Source organism: Eucalyptus grandis, chromosome 3 (assembly GCF_016545825.1).
Source record: "Eucalyptus grandis isolate ANBG69807.140 chromosome 3, ASM1654582v1, whole genome shotgun sequence".
NCBI lineage: Eukaryota > Viridiplantae > Streptophyta > Magnoliopsida > Myrtales > Myrtaceae > Eucalyptus > Eucalyptus grandis.
Window position 1 is genome coordinate 29,178,051 of NC_052614.1, and position 18,070 is coordinate 29,196,120.

Below are 18,070 nucleotides of genomic sequence, written 5' to 3' on the forward strand. Positions count from 1 at the left end.
AATTTTTCATTTTCCTGTTCACTAGTTTGATGAATGGCAATAGATGATGATGATGATGATGATGATGATAGGGACAAGACTGTGTTGTCTGAAGTACAACGATTGAGCCTATCACAAGAGAAATTGAATTAAGGAATAATCAGATGAAGAGAGTGAATAGAAGCATAGTTTGACGATGTCATCGCATGTACTTTTCAATATAAGCCATAACATCCAACATTTATTTATTTATTTATTTATTATCGAAATGAATATGAGGATTGCTTTCAAAGATTTGATCTTTTGCTCGAACAAAAGTTGAGACTGTTCAACTTGAGAGGCTACCAAAATTCCAAAGACTTTGAAAAATGAAAATTTTAAGTAGTTTGGACTTGCATAATGACCAATAATGGGTTTATTCGACCTAGGATGCAGAGTTTTGAGATTTGCATTGCGTGGTCAAAACCCAATATTATCATTGGCCCAAAAAGTTCCAACAAAGTTCTAAGGGAGGCCTAATAGTGTGTGTTACTCTTTGTTCATCAGAAGTACAAGCCGGGGCACAATAAATCCCTTACTTTTGACCAACAAAAAAGAAAAAAGAAAAATACCCTACTAACACCATGGATCGAATAAGACACAAGCCAACATAATAAGGATTTGCCAATCCCACAAGCTTTGGTCAAGTGCTAGAGTAGGTGATCATGGCTTCGAGCTACTTGTTTTCCTCTCACCGAATATGTTGCAAGAGCATCAATATCTCACTACTTCAGCTTCTTCCAGGTGGATGGATCAGGTAAGCATAGCTAGGGACTACAATGTTTGATGTAAAGACTTTCCAGTGATTCAAAGTGTTCGATGTAAAGACTTTCCAGTGATTCCAATTTGTCAAGACCTTGAATTTCAACCAGTCTCAAACAGCCCCATACAATGAGGTCCTTGAGATTTTTGTAGATAGGTAAGTTGGAAAGGTTCACAACTTCAAGAAATCTACAATTGTCAACTGTAAATTTCCTCAAATCAGAGGGAAGCTGTGCAAAGTAGCGCAAGTTGTCGTAGTTCTTGAGTCCAAGTTCTTTTAGACAGCGAAAGCAACACACAAGGCTTATGCTGGTGATAATTGAAAGTTCCAACTTACAATATGGGCTAGAGATGTTTGAAGCTCTTTCTAGATTGGTGGGATGGACGATGTATGCAAGGGGAAATATTAATTCCAGATTTCTTAAACTCAGGGTCCGTTTGTTTAGTAGAAAATATTACGTTTCCAAAAATATTTTCCAAGAAGCCATTTTCCAAGAAAAATATTATATTTTTCGATGTTCGATTGAAACCTGAAAATGGAGTGAAAAATTTACTATTCTATTTTTATTTTTCATTAATTAATTAAAATAAAGGGGGGTATTAGCTTCCACATAACCTTTCGAAGAGTACACTATTAGTATTGATGTACTAAATAAATCAGTATGCATGTTCAATTTTACTCTCCAATTTTTATTACTTTGCTAATTTCTCTCTGTTGTTTGGTTTTTTTTTTTTTGGGCAAAGCATCTTATGTATAGTATAGATAGTCTTATTCACTACTCATATTTCACTCAATATAATTGTCTATTAATGACAACTCATTGGCGTGATTAGGGAACTCAAAACAACGTGAATGTTCATATAATGTTCTTTAAACAGTAATGTAAGTCAACAGTACTAAGCGATGACATACTCCATTAGATAATTTTAAAATCCTATAAATTAAAGAAATTGTGAAATATGTATATAGATCTAATCAAGTCATTCCATTTGTTTATTGGGCTACCCAAAAGTTTAGTTACTAGAAACATAGAACGTGCACATTACAATACCCTTTAATCATATAGCTACTATCAATTTGAATTTAAGAAAGTCATCAGAAGAAGAATTGCCATAAATGATAAAACAACAATAGCATAGTATCAATGGAAAATAAAAAATGCAATGCAAATCAATGACCAACAATCAAATCCTAACATCTTTTCTTTTTGGTAAGCTAATTGTTTGATTCAATAAATGCAATCTTGCAAAATCTACACATGTTACATCCTCTCCATCTACACAACCTAATATCTATTGAGTACAATATTGAAATAAAGATACAAAATTGATCAATGGTAACATTCTTTCCATCGAATAAAGTGTGTACAATGTGGATATACAATTAGCATTATGTTTTCAATCACATCTATGACATATATGTATAGTCATTGTTTGATTCGATGTACTTCCAGTGAAAACTTGCGTTTCAAACCTATGGAATGAAGGATTGGTGTCATAGGCCTTCTTCAAGACCAAGATTTGTTTGAATTAAGGCAACAAAAATTTAACTGAAAAAAGAGCAATAAGAGAACAACTTACAACCCCATGAATCAGGACCTGGTGTGACTAAACAAAAATATTACATGTTATACTTTATTATTTGCACATACCTTAAGTTGAGTCCAAGCACCCCAAAGTCCGTCTATTCAGCTCCTTGATAGGTCGAGAATGAGTAGATTGTTTGGGCAAAAGTTGGACACACTTAGCATTGACCATACTTCCAAGAAAGCCATCTCAATTCTGAAAAGAGATCCTCAAAGTTTCCAGAGAAGTTCCCACCAGCCATTTTAAGAAATTTTAGTCTTGGCACTTCCATAAATTCATCCGATGTCAAAACATTGGCTGGTATAAACCTGCCAAAGTTCATACAAATCGCTTTAAAAATTTTGGTTTCCTAAAATGAGGAAAGAGTCCGTTAAATGTAAGTTCCAAATGATGTTTGAAGGAAGGGAAAACAATCCAAGGAAGATTTCCGCAATTAAGAAAGCAGAGGAGGGTGCATTTAGACTTGTACCTTCTTTCTCTTGATCATATCAAAAGCTTCTTTATGATTCCACACCCGTGAACTTTTTGCTGGATCTTTACCATTTTCTTGGTATACAATGCTCTTGCCTAAGTCTTTAAGCTGATCATGCATCCATAATTGATTCTTTCTCCAATTTTCACTAAGGACATTGAAAGTAAACTTTCAATCCCCTTATTTGGAGAAAATCCACAATCATCCCACATGTAATCTGCATAGCTATTATCATCTCCAGCTAGAAAACAGGGAATATCAAGAAATATTTGTTGTTGCTGATGATCTAACCCCTCATAACTAAATATTAACTTCTCCTTCACATCCTTACAGTAACTTCCTCAGATAGACTCAACAATGCATTTGGAGGAGAGTTGCTTCTAAAGGCATGCTTGCTAAAAAGTTGAAGAGCTTCAAGATTGTTGAGTTCCTTAGCTTCATAAATCAAACAATGTTCAAATTGATCTTGGAATCCACTTAAAACACTTCTATCTCTTGTTGTAACCACTATTCTACTTCCCAAACCAAACCATTCCGCTTTGCTGCTAATGCCATGAATTGGCTCCTATGATCTACATCATCAAGGAAAATAAGAACTTTCTTTCCGTTGAATCTATCTTTCATCATATTTATGCCATGATCAATGCTTGAAAGTTCAACTCCTATGTTGCCAAGGATATCAAAGACTAGCTGCCTCTTCAAATTTGACAAACAATAACCTTTTGATGCTTCTCGGATATTTGAAATGAAATCACAACTATCAATATTAGTAGATAGTTTGTGATAAACAACCTTGGCAAGAGTTGTCTTGCCTATTCCACCGATTCTGCAAATTCCGATGAGCCTTATGTCAGATTTGACATTTAACAAATCTACTACTTCATGTACCGATTTGTCTATTCCAACTAGATCATCAGATATATGAACATAGGATCCCCTTCAGCTTAACTAACACATTTCGAGCAATCAACTGTGCAAGCTCTTCATGACTATATCAGTACACACAACAAAATCAAGTTAATTATGATCTAGAACAAAGAAAAAATTATTCTCTTCAAAATATAATCAATAATCAAGCAAAAGAAATAGCAAAGAAACAAGAAGACTAAGTTCATTGCGTTGATTTACCCTTGGTTCTTTGTGTCCCATCCCTTGACTCTAGCAACCTCCTTGAACACTTCTATCCAGGGCTGCACAATCTCAGTCCTGTTTTTTCTTTATGCAGAGTTAATGCATCCCTATACACTTCGGTTTCAAGCATCACATAAGAGGTTCCACATCATAGAAAATGGGCAAAACCTTTAGATCATTGGTTTTCCTCCACTCCATCATGTGTCCCAGCTCATGCAAGCACCATATACCGGAGGCGTAGCCCCTAGAGAAGATGGGAATACATATTTTCGAGTCACTGATGGCCTGGAAAATCTCTAGGCAATCTCTTCACCAACGTCGATTCGCTTCTTGTCTATGAAAACACGGATACCCTCATCTAGCAAGGCATGAGGGAGGGAATCTGTGAAGTTTGCATGAGTATCTGGTCCTCGAAAACTCAAGAACACATCAAACTCAGCTCCTGATGAGCCACGGCTTGTGGATCCAGTTTCCGGAGAAGAGCTCCCTTTTCTTAACATCTTGGTTGCGTCTGCTAAAATTCTGAAAGCAAATCACAAAAGATTTGACATGCTTTTCTCGTCAAAATACATGTAATACCACAACACATTTTAAAGCGATTTTGCAAGACTTGGTTGATGGAAAACACGTTGTTATGCAATTCAAGGAAGTTGCGAGAACTCCATTTGCAACAACGGTCAACGAGCGATGGTCAGGAAGGAAAGTGAGGCTCGGTTTCCATTTCCATTGTGTTGCAGCATCGATCCAGAGAAGTGGCAAAGATATGATTGAAGGATTAAGAAATGGCCTAAGCCTCACAAGTCGACATAATTTGGAAGAAGTAAAGTCGAGTATGGCCTATAATCAAGATGTGACAAGAATCGAAGCGTGGCTCACGAAGTTCAACTATACGTCAGTCACTTTCGAGCTCCTTGCTCTGTTGCTATGGCAGATCAGAAAGCGCAGAAAAAACCCAGTGTTCGGAGCTCAAAGTCCGAACCTACCGCCGCGCACCACCCACACCTCCACCCACAGCCCGCCCCGCCGCCCCCCCCGCGGGGGCCCCAGCAACTCATCCACTCGGCCCTGGCGATTAATCATAATCTCAGAAGATAGGTAGACAAAAACGCAGGCGAAATCACAGCAGAGAATGGACCTACCCTAATGTGGGAAACCCCGCCATCCTGCGACGTGCTCAAGATAAACGTCCATGGATCTTCTGTTCCAGAAACAGCGGAAGGAGCCATTGCTCGCGTACGTCGCCGCAACACATTAGCCAAATGAGGTGAAAAATTTATTGAGAGAAACGAATGTAGCGTGACAGTGACATAATTAATCGAACTTGATTTAATGCAGTCTTTTACTGAAATGAAATTTCAATCGTACAAGATAAACATACTATTTATATCGAGCATAAAGATACTAAAAATCACAAAAGTATCTTATGACATTTACTTTAGTGTTAAAACTTTTCAGTGATCCAATTAAGTGTCAAATAAAAAAAATCATTTAAGTGCATATGGCAATAAATTCCAATCAAAATTATTAGATATCTTCTATGATAAAATGTTTAGTTTGACATGACCTCTTTTATATTAGATATAAGTCCACCATGGACTTCTCATGTGATTGGCTTGCCTAAACACATTACATGAAGGCTAGCCTAAACAACATCCCATGAAGCCTATCTCAAAATAGACGGAAAAAATTCTCTTGGAATCGGATATGACAAGGCTCCTTCATCTATGTTACTCTCTAGACCGCGTTGGCTATCTTCGATCACTGAGAGTCGCTGTTGTATCTCCATTTTCAGCCACCTCAAGCTTTGCCACAACTGAAATAGGGAGCTCGGTCACATAAAGTAAGAGTCATTTTTTTAGTTGTAGAGAGCTAATAGAAAATCCTTTCATTGAGCTCTCTCATTTACAGATCTCCTTCATAGATTCCAGGCCATAAATAACCATCATTGCTATTGCGATTCACCGTTGGGAAGCTTGAAGTTCTTCGAGCTCGCTTGGTCTTTCTTTGCCAACGAAAATGCTTCGAGAATCCTTGCTTTCTGGTTTGAACCCTGATTTGAGGCCAATGCCTCCTTGCTCTAATTTTGGTGAGCTTAGGTCCAAAAGTTTACATCTCACTGTTTTCCTCTATTTGTCGGTTAGGAAACTTGAAGTGTTTCAAGCTCGCTTGGTCCTCCTTGCTCTGTTTTGCTCTATTTCAGTGTTTCCGTGATTGTCATGCGTGTAAATTGACACACGTCTACTTGATTCTCTCATAACATCATCAATTATGATGATTGTCCGAGATCTCCATATGTATGTTGTCTACTCTATTTTTGCTTATGTCCATTGCAAGATTCAACTCTCGATTTTAAAAGAAAATCAAATTAAGGTTTCAAATTTTGGAAAATGCTTGATTGTTTGATTTAAGGTTTTTATTTGGGGTAAAATATATAGATGACGTCATTTAGTAGTATATATGCTGATTAGGCATGCCAACAAGTTACGGCTGTTGAAGAAACTAATAAAAAATTGTCATGTCAGATTTTCGAGTCATTTTTTTTTTTTTGAGTGATACTAAATAATTCAACAAAATATTGTAGCACCAATGTGAATGACCATAAAACTTTTGGCCCCTTTCCTTTTGCAGCCACCCGTTGAGAGAGGTGGCAAAATTGTGATTAAAGCCAACACGAGCCAGCTTGCCACATTTGACCAAGACCCAACAAACTCACGCCAATTATTTTTCCAGGAATCAAGTTGCTTGGGCGGCGGATCATGCCTGGACGTGGTCGACGAGGGCAACGAAATTCGTGAGATTTCGACGTTTTATATATTTTATTACTCATTTTCCCTAAGACTTGTAAACTATGTCGATGTATGGGGACGGTGATGATGATGATGAACGACGGGGATAAGACTGGCTTTGTCCGAAGTCCCGCGATTAAATTAAGGAATGATCAGGACGGAGAGAGAGAGAGCGATTAGATGCCCACGGTTTGACCGTGTCATTTGCGCTTACTTTTCAACATGAGCCTAGGAATTCCGGTGTGAATGAATACGAGGTTGCTTTCGATGACTTGGGTCTTTGCTCGAATGCGATTTGAAGGGGTTGAGCTTGAGAGAGGCTGCTGATGTTTCCTGAGACTTGCTGAAAATGGAATTTTAAGTGGAGGTTGCAGCTTTTTGGATCGACAGTGCGTGGTCAAAGCCCAAAAATATGTGATAGGCCCAATAAGAATTTCAGATATGGACCCGGTGCGGATTCTTCCTTGGTCAGAAAGTGAAGTGTCTCCAATAGATTATACCCTTGCGTTTTTTTTTCTTTCTTTCTTTTGAATGGATGAGGAAGCTAGGTAGGTAAATTCGGGGCTTATGAAATATCATACTAGCATAACGGGCAGTGTAAGACGCCAATCTGAATTGAGATGGACCAATCCAAAAAAATTGGATTGTTTAGGTGTGATAGCGTGTAAAATTGAACGTGTAGTATGTGTATTAGGTTTTACAACAAATTGACCATATTATCGACCCGAGAGTCCAAATGTTACTTATATATGTTGGGTGTACGAAATGTTAATCACAAAAAAAGAAGTGGCAAATAGTTAAAGGTAACCCTAATATCCTTCCCTTCGCAAAATCAAAATCAATCTCCAAAGTGTGGTACAAGGATGGTAAATGATTACCAACCAATTATATTGGTGTTGGCATTGTTATAGAGTCGTTGCAACAAATTACTGGTACCCTGCGTTTTGCTCCACGTTTTGGACTTGTCCATCATCTTTTGGACGCAGTTAGTGTCAATTTTCAATAATAGATTCAATATTCATGCTAACTGCTTCTTCATGTATGCTAACCAAATTCTACCATGTGCCTCGCCACAATTTCCATTGCTTCTTTTAAGTATTAGGGTTGACAAGGAAATAACCATTCTCGTAAATTTTTCTAACTTTAACTGGTTTGGCATTAACCTAACCGTTTTTGCCACGTATATGCTAACCCCATGTATGCCAGTCACCTTTGCCACGTGTTTAGTTATGATGTTCATGCTTTGTAATTGTTAAAACCTAACTTTTTTCTTGATAGTTCAAGTTAGGAAATTTGAGATTCAAGATCCACGATTGCGGCGAGTCTCGCTTTTTGACAAACAAATCAGTCAAGTATCCTTAGTGTCTCAGTTGCATGTAGAAATTAGGAGCATTGCATTCTATTAGCAATTTAGCATCATTTTTTCAATAAACCAGAGTTAACTTTTGGGTTGCCTTTTTGTCAAACTTAAAAAAATAAAAATAAAAAGAGAAAAAAATCAACTCTCAACCAAAAATTACAAAAACGTAACAATTTTGCATATAGATCTCAAATTTATTATAGGCGTATAGTATTAGGTCTTTTTTTAGATATCTAAAAAAAAAGACCTAATTCTATACGCCTATAATAAATTTGACATTTAACAGACCAAAATTAGAATTTCATTAATTTATGATCTTTTTTTAGATATATGATTTGGAAATAGTAGTACTTAGAAACTTCGCATCCAATTAAAGAAATTTGAACGTATGGAGCTAATTAACCATTTAGAGCATTTGGCATGACCACGTAAAAACTCTACAGAAAAACTCCCACCTTCTTCAGCCGGAAGACCTGAGGATCTTTGCCCTCGAGTCTTACCGTCGGCGTAAATCTATGCCGATGAAATACTATGAAGTCCCCGGTCATCGTTTTGATTGGAAATCGCAATCGAAAACTCCTTTCAGCCAAGCTTATATGTTGCCGTGAAGTTACTGATGCTCTTCTTTATCGGAGATGCCATCCAGAACCTCCTCATGCGGGTTCAACCAGTAGCCGTAATCGAGATCTCTCCTTGGTAAGGTAAGAATTGCCTATTCGTATTCTCGGTAATCTGTGGAAGAAAACCCGCAACCTCTGGTCCTGGATTGTATTTGTCCGAAAAACTGCTATGTCTGTGTTGAAGTCGTGATCGAGTTGGTGATCTAAGTTTCCTGTAGTGTTAATCATGATAGATTAGCATGAGTTGTTGCCTAAATTTTATGTATACATGATTGGGATAAGTGCACTATAAATTTTAAAATTATCATAAAAGTGTAATTGAGTCTTAAAATTTACAATCAAGTCTTAAAATTTGTTAAGTTGGTTCAATTGTCCATTAACTCTGTTCAATTTGACTTAAATGCTTACATGGTTTTTCTTGTAATTATTTTCTTTTTCTTATGTGTCGAGGCTCATTTTGGTGCTTGTCTAATTTTTAATACAAATTTTTATTTAAATTAAATTTTAAAAAGCAAATCTTTGCCGCCGCTACCCTATCATTGCTGAGAAGGGCCGATGTGGGAGGGGATGGATGGCAGGGGTTGCCAGGCTTGAGGCCCTCCTATTCCTTATTAATATAGTTTATTTTTAAATTTTAATTAATAAAATTTATATTAAAGATCATTTAGATCAAATATCATTTTAACCTTATGTTTCATGATTTAGCCATGTTATTAGAGAAAAGCTACGTCAGCTATTCAATTCGACAAAATTTTCGATATAAATTATATTTTTTTTTATAAGTTTTATAATTCAATTGCATTTTTGTGATAAATTTTGAAACTTCCGATATACTTATACCTAAATGATTCCACTAATTTCGCCCACCACTTATTTGATGTAAGGGAATTTATCTTCGGTTGTGGATTATTATGGGTGCATATCAATACATTTTACTCAATAGACATCATTTTGGTGGTTATTAAGCGTGATGATTTCTGCCGTGTCTCATCGTTGCTGATAGCATTGCTGAACGTCTCATGTAATGATCGATCAACAAAGCCTTCCGGTTCTTGTCCATTGAAGTTGAGATATTTTCTGGATTCGTTCCAGGTTTATTGTAGCAGGGTGAAACTGGGAATTCTGAGGAATAGGAAGCTACCCGTGAAAGATGGTGGAAGGAAAAAAAAAAAAAATAGAAAGAAAAACGAAATAGGAAAAGAAGACAAACGGTGGAAGAAATAGGATGGGCTCATTTAGTTATGGTAGGATATAGATTTAAGTTGATTTTGATGGGCTTGTCCTTATTTTTGTAGATTTGGGCTTAGCTTTGTTTGGACTAGTTTTGGGCTCTACTTGGTTAATTAGGTTTGGGCTGAATCTGGTCTAATAAGGTTGCATTTTTGCAAAAATGGGTTTTTGAAAGTTTATAACTAGAAGAGGGCTTTGATGTAATAAAGCCCGATTTGTGTCCATGGCCCAGACTTGGAGTCCACAACAGCCCATATTCGCACCGGGCCCCAAGGGCCTAGCTTCGAAGCAATTTAGGCTGTTAGATTTTAGAATTAGATTTTGCTTAATTTCGTTTAGTTAGTATATATAGTTAAACTTTTTTAGCAAATCTCTTTGACATAATTTGATTTTTTGTAGGTTGATCTTTTAGGTAAGGAATTTGACTCAATTCAAATTTAGCTCACGGGGTTGCTATTATGAAGTTTAATAACAAAGCCATGTTATGTTCCTTACCCAACTAGTATCAAGTTTACTTTACTGAATTATTTGTAATCCTATTGCTTTTTCTGAGTTGTGATTTGCATCTTTTAGTTGAATGGTTAGGTTACATTTTAGAGTCATACTAAATAAATAAATAAAAACATTGCATGGACATTTAGTGGACAAGAACTCGAGGACTCATAGTTGGATAAAAAAATTGCATGTGACAATTAGTTAACAAATGATCAAGTTTACATATCAAAAATGTTCTAGTTAGATAATTAGTGTAATTGAGTTCTTGATCTTAGATTTCTGATTGTGTAAGAATTGAGGTATCCTCCTATGCTTCACTTGGTATCTAATTGAGCCCGATAGGTTAGTGATGATTCCTCATGATAGAATTCCTTTAGGCTTAATTGAAGGGATAAGTACACTAATGGTGCCATAAGTTGTGTACGGCGCTCACTTTGGTGCCAAAAGTTTCTGTTGGATCACTTAAGTGCCAAATCGGAGGAAAAACGCTCACTTTGGTGCCACCGGCGAAAGATTCCGGCCTCCAGCGAAAGATTCCGGCCAAAATGATTTTTTAAATAAAAAAAAATTGATAAGCCTTTAAATGACGTCGTTTTCGGTCCTCCTTAAGAAAACGACGTCGTTTTGCCGTCCTACGTGGATGGCTTCATGGAAACGACGCCGTTTAGCTCACATGGGGAAGAAATTAGGGTTTCGGCGAGGTCGAAGCCGTGGCCGTCGTCGGGGTCGAAGTTGCGGCCGCCGAGTGGCCATCATCGAGGTCGGGGTCGGGGTCGGGGTCGAAGCTACGGCCGTCGAGTGGCCATCGTCAAGGTCGGGGTCGGGGTATGAGCCGCGGCCATCGTCGCGGTCGGGGTCGAGGTCGAGGTCGGAGCTACGGCCGCCGAGTGGCCATCGTCGGGGTCGGGGTTAGGGCCGAGGTCGGAGCCACTGCCGTTGAGTGGCCATCGTCGGGGTTGGGGTCGAGGTCGGGGTCGAAGCCGTGGCCGCCGAGCGCAAGGACCGTCAAGGACGGCGACGGCCGGAGATTAGGGTTTTGAATTGGGGGAGACACCAAACGGCGTCGTTTTGGTGTTTGGATGCTGACTCAGCTCTCCGACGAGCCACGTCGGCGTCAAAAATTAATAAAAAAACGCCACGTCAGATTTCCGGCCAATTTCGTCGGAGTTGGCACCAAAGTGAGCGTTTTTCAAATTTTTTGGCACTTAAGTGATCCGACGGAAACTTTTAGCACCAAAGTGAGCGCTGTACACAACTTATGGCACCATTAGTGTACTTATCCCCTTAATTGAATGAAAAGGAAATTTCCAACATCACCCAAGGTAAGAGTTTGAAAAATCTCATGTTGGTTGAGGACCATTGGTCCTCAACTTAGCATTACCTTTGAATCCATCATTCCCTAACTCCCATTGAAGAGGGTCCCATCAAAGATTACGAGGTTGTGGGGCCTAACAATCTCCATTCTTTTTTTTTTTATCCCGAGCTTGCGTCGTAAAATTTCCCGACGTTGATATTGCACATGCCAAACCTTCCGCTGGTCAAACCTTTACCAATTTCAACCTTGTTGGAATTAATTGCGCTAAGACTTAAAATTATAAAGTGAATATCTTGCTTGATATGATTGATGTCTCATAAAGTCAATGTCTCTTTTATAATGAAATGACCGATTCTTATTTTGGCCACTTTTTAGGTGTTAATACATCCCCACTCCTCACATAAGAAAACAAGTACATAGATAGCCAGCCAGAACAAGATAAAACAACCGATTATTTGAAAATTAGTTAATGGATAAAATATGTAGGTCTAGTGAGATGACAAATTTTAGTGGTTGTCATCAACTCCATGGGTTTAATCTTGTTTGGATTAGGGGCATGACGTCAATTGGTTTTGTCACTTTACTAAACATAAACAACTCCATGCTTAACCACCGACCGTGGTGGTTCCACTGGATAAGGCTCTGCTGATCCTCAACGAAGAGGTGAAGGGTTCAAAACCCAGGGGAGGTGCTAGGTGTATTAAGTGTGACTCATGGGTGGTGGGTCCTCCTGCTTAAGTGTCACATGGGGGTTTACGGTGCGGCTGTCAGCTGCAAGTTCCTCCAGTACCAAAAAAAAAAAAAAAAAAAAAAAAACTCCATGCTTAGGCCTACCATCTGTCTATGAGATTAGTGTTTTTTCCGTAGCCCAAATACTTGCCTATCATGAGTTATCGTCATTAGAAAGAGGATGTTTATTCTCAAACATTTATGTATCTCTTCACTGAAAAATTATTGGTAGTATCATTAAAATGTACAAATGTTAAATTATAATTTGTAAAGATTTTCATTAGAAAATATTAGTAGAGTACTCGTCAAACCATTAAATAAGGGAATGGTTTAATTTTCATTGCATTAATTTGTCTAATAAAACGCAGGGTCATTATTTTAAAAAATCAAATATTTCCTTATTTGATATGCAATAGAAGTGTTATGAGGTGTTACTTGTTAATATGAAGAAAATAATTATATGTCAATCACACAACTCAAAAGTTATGATGAACCAGTTATTTTGCCTGAGAAATATGCTTACCCCTCCATGTGGCACTTAAATTTTGTAACCACTTACTTTGATTGACTTGTCAAACTATACTTATTGAATTAGTATTCATGTATTAGATTAGAAGGTAAGAGAATACATAGGTGTAATTCTTTGTTTTAAACACCATACATATATGGCAAAAATGTATATGAAATGCATCACTAACAAATTGCAATCACGGATATATCCGTATCCTTATCATACTGAAACGGATCCTATTATTATTTTTAAACTAATGTTGATTCATACATAATAAGTCTTCTAATCAATAATAATACCAAAGAAAGAATTTTTGTTTGATCAATTTCTTTTTATCTGGAAAGTTTGTTTTTGTCCACAAATTTGCCACAGTTTTAAAGTTGTCGCAAAATGCTGTATTTTCATGAATACCAATTCTCTTTCTCGAATTGAAGTAAATTAGAATTCTTAATTCAGTATTTTTAATCATTCTTTGATGTCCTGCAATGGATTTATCCAGATCAATCTTGGCAATATAGCATTTTCATCATACATTCGATTTAAATTTTGGGCTTTTTCCTTGTGAACCAATGAAATTGTCAGAGTTTGGTACACAATGAATATTGTGTCATTTTTTATAGACAAAAAAATCGGTTGAATGATTAACATTTCGATTTGCATTGATTCTATAAGAATTAAATCCTTTTTTCATTTCGTCGATGATCAATTTAGTGGTAGAGACGCTCATGAACTCCCCTTAAATGCCTTGGAGCAGTGATTCCTATGGTTGCGATCTTTACTACAACAATGATGTCAATAGATCAAAATACTTGTCTGTCTACGGCTCCATTGCATGTGCTTGGGGTAGAAGCTGTGCACAGATGTATTGCCATTCTATAGTTATTATTTTGATACAAATTCTTTCTTAAAGAAGAGGAATCGACTAATTTGGTTAAGGTGTAAGGATCATATGTCTGTAATGCATTTTATTTCCTAGATTAGGTTCCATTCTTTGACCTTTTATCGAGAGTTGATGACTACTCAAAATTTTTACTTTGACACCAAAGAAGAGCTTGACTTATTTCTTTATTTTTGTCCTACGTTTGTCTTTAATGGATATTTGATTTCATCCATTAATCTATTTTCTTCCCTTTAAGTCCTAGCTAAATAAGAACGTTAGTTTGTATTGTTTGTTTTTATGCTATGTTATGAATATTACCACATCAATCCAATACAATAGAAGCATTAGGATTTACTTTTTGTGAGTTTTTTATGAGAGACTATAAGATTAATTTGTGGGTTTGCTCTGGATGTGATTTATCACCGGAAAATACTTGAGCAAATGAGTGACTGTAAACTCTACATTCTCTAGATTTATAGTGGACTTCTTGGCAATTGGCTCTCTCCATGGAGTGATTATAACATTTGGGAATGAACTATGTAAATCTTTGATGTCGTATTGATTATCGCTAGTTTCTTTGGTAATTTATTCTTAACGTAATTTTACCACATTTACATTGACACCAAAGAAGAATTCAACCAAATGCTTTATATTTTTCCTAATTGATCTTGACTCGACATTAAAAGGTAAATTGATTGTTTCCTCAATATCTGGATACTTTTTTTTTTTCATACGATTTCTTTACATAAATTGATTTTCTTCCCTAAGGGTTCTAGTCTTAATAAGAATGCTGCTTCTTATTGTATGTTTATATTTTATGAAATAAATGTACCTTATCGATTCATATTAATACTTTTTACACTCTTTCCAGAAATCTAGAAATTTGCCTCACCTATAAAATAAGTGATATAGTTTCAAATACACAGACAAATAAAGATGTCTTATAATCAATACTGTTAATGAACATATATGTTGATCCATATTGGGTAAGTAGTAGATATTAACTAATTTATGGTACAGATACTCATGAAATTAATGTAATTTTCACCTTTACGAATCAACACGTTCTCGAAAACGGAAAATGAGAGCTGGAAAGTGTTGTTCGAATTTAAAATATTTTCCGAAACCAAACGGCCAGTCTCCACATAATATCGTGATAAAAAGATTGAAAAGACACGACGGCCACACCAACTTAAAATGATTGTATCCATAAACAAGTTAACAATAAAAAATTACTTCAATGAGAATAAAACGTTTATACATCTTCTGACAAAGACAAACATTTGTACTCCATTTGTATACTGAAATTCATACATACATACATACATACATACACACATACACACATACATACATACACACATATATATATATGTATATATATATGTATATATATATGTGTGTATGTATGTATGTATAGGATAATTAACCTCTTGTGGTTGTGAAGAAATGACAAACAACTTGATCATGTAATACATTAGAACAAAGAAAATTATTAGATTCCTACTATATCTGGTCTTATTCTATTCATATTCAAATGCGTGTTTATATATGTATATATGTGTTCCTCCTAGCAACTTCATATTATTAAGAACATTGACGAATCCATGTTTGAACAAATTACTTGCACCAGGCCGCGATAGGATATTCTTGAATCAATAGAAATTGCTGCATTGATGATTATTTTCATAGAACTTTACGTCACTGCAAAAAGTAAGCTAGATTTGGAGAGATCAAGTGCTTCATCATTTTTCAAGTCTTGTGTAGGAGATTGAATGTCTGAGAAGGTATTGTCTAAACAGTAAACATATTAAAATTGTAATTCGTTGAAGAGTGCCGAGAACACCCGCTAGAAACCTAACAAACCATAAACTTCACATTTTTTCTGTGGCCTCTGCATAGTTCGTAACTCAGTCACCATCGTAAAATGAGCCCTTGTATTAAACAAACTGTTGAACAAAAAATCGGTAAAGAAACTACTAACCTTTCAATGCACAACAAAAGTGGTTATCCTGAAATATAAGTTGAATCACCGGTACGTAATAGATAAATTTATGACTTCACAATAGTTTGAATATAAACACGGGGAAAGTATTCTCATTTCATAGCATTAATGTCAATTGTCTTCTCAAAGTGATGATGGAACACTGTGTGTTTTCTCTGATTGAGAGGAGAAAATCATAAGCTTTACATTCATTGCTTTGATGACAAATTCCTCCAAGCTTCAAAGTTCAGGATTCGCTGACTTTGAAAGCATTTTCCACGCGGTAGTTCTTTAGCTTCTTCAAGTTGGATCGATCAGGTAAGCTTGGTAAGGAACTGCAGTCTCTAATGGCAAGATTTTCTAGTGATTCCAGTGCATCAACACCTTGAATCTCAACCAGTTTCGGACAGTCCCAAACTGCAAAGTCCTTGAGATTTGTAGAGTTAGATAAGTTGGACAATGTTTGAAGGAGGGGACAATTCATAATCAACAAGACCCGTAGATTCTCCAAGTTGGAAAGGTCAACAACTTCAAGAAGATTGCAATTGCGAACTGTAAGGTTCCTCAAACTAGAGGGGAGCTGTCCAATCTGGTACAGGTTCTTGCAGTTGATGAGTTGAAGTTCTTTCAGACAGCAAAGGCAACTCAAATATGAGCTCATGCTAGTGATATTTGGAAGTCCCAAAATACAATATGGGCTGTAAGTTCCCACTTTTGGAAGAAGGTAGGGGTCAATCACTGTTTTAGGGCGGACAAATTTTTCAGGATTACTTTTGGATCCTAAAAATGTGAACCGATCAGGATCACTTTTGGATCCTAAAACAGTTAACCCTGACCCATCAGGATTGCTTTTGGGTCCTAAAAATGTGAACCCATCAGAATCACCTTTGGATCCTAAAAATGTGAACTCATCGCTGAAGAAGAATAGTTCCAGATTTCTTAAGTTCACAAGATTGGAGATCTTTGGAGCTTTATTTGTGGCCCTCGAGGACAGACATAGACTTACCAAACTTTGGGGAAGCTTTGGTACATCCTCTACATGTGTTCCTGTTAATTTCAAAATCTTCAATGAAGGTAGTCCACCGATATCACTAGGAATGATAGTTAGCCGCAAGCAATCCTCCCCATAAATCTCTTCAAGTTTCTCCAACAATCTAATTGTCTCGGGTAACTTTTTCATGTTACTTCCGTCATCTTCAACACTTTCAAGCTATGTAGATAGGCAATAGTTTTTGGCAACTCTTCAATGGCTGTGTAGGAGACATCCAACTTAGCTAAAAATTTCAGTATCCCAATCGAGCCAGGAAGTGTCCTTAGCCTGGGAAATCCACAAACGACCAAGCACTCAAGATTTACGAGTGCTTCGATTGAACTTGGGACTTGATTAATGCTTCCAGAGAATACATAGTTATCTATGAGCAGCTCAGTCAAAGCTTCCAGAGAACCTAGTTCAACCGGCAACTTTTGGAGAAGAAAACATGCATTTAGATTCAAGTGCTTCAGACGTTTCGGATGACCAATGGATCAATCAATTAGTAGCAAATTCCTACATCCCTCTAGAATTAATTTTTCTAAGGATGTAAATGCAGAGAGGTCAGGAGTTTTGCTTAACCCAAGGCAATTTGACATATTAAGGACCTTCAATCTCGTAGCCACCTATCAAATGATTATGCATATTCAATGAGTTTGCCTTAAAAAATTTTGCTGAACATAAACAAATAAATTGACTAAGGAAGCATTCCGCCAAAAGTAACTTTACAAGTACCCTGTGCATATCCATTCCTCTCACATAGTTGTGGTCCCGTTTTTTAATTGATAACCATATATATTTTATCATCAAATTTTATTTAGAAGTACTTTATATATTATTTGAGCATAATAAATCTATATGGAGTTTAATGTTTCTTTTAACACATTAAAATAAGGGCAGTAGCTTTTTAAGAATTATATTACTATATTTTCATACTAGGATTTTGTTAAAGGATGTACGTAAAACACCTAAGTGAAGAAATATTTGTTGGAGTGTACTTTCCCAAAGGAGATTGCTAAGAGGGAGCCCAAGACCTATCTTTACCCAAAAACTTAAGCCAATGAATGATGGAATTGCGGTGAGTCTCCTCCTCTTCAGTACTGATGTGTTTTAGTATAGAGTCATAATCTTAGCTTCTATAGCAGATTCAATTGCAAAAA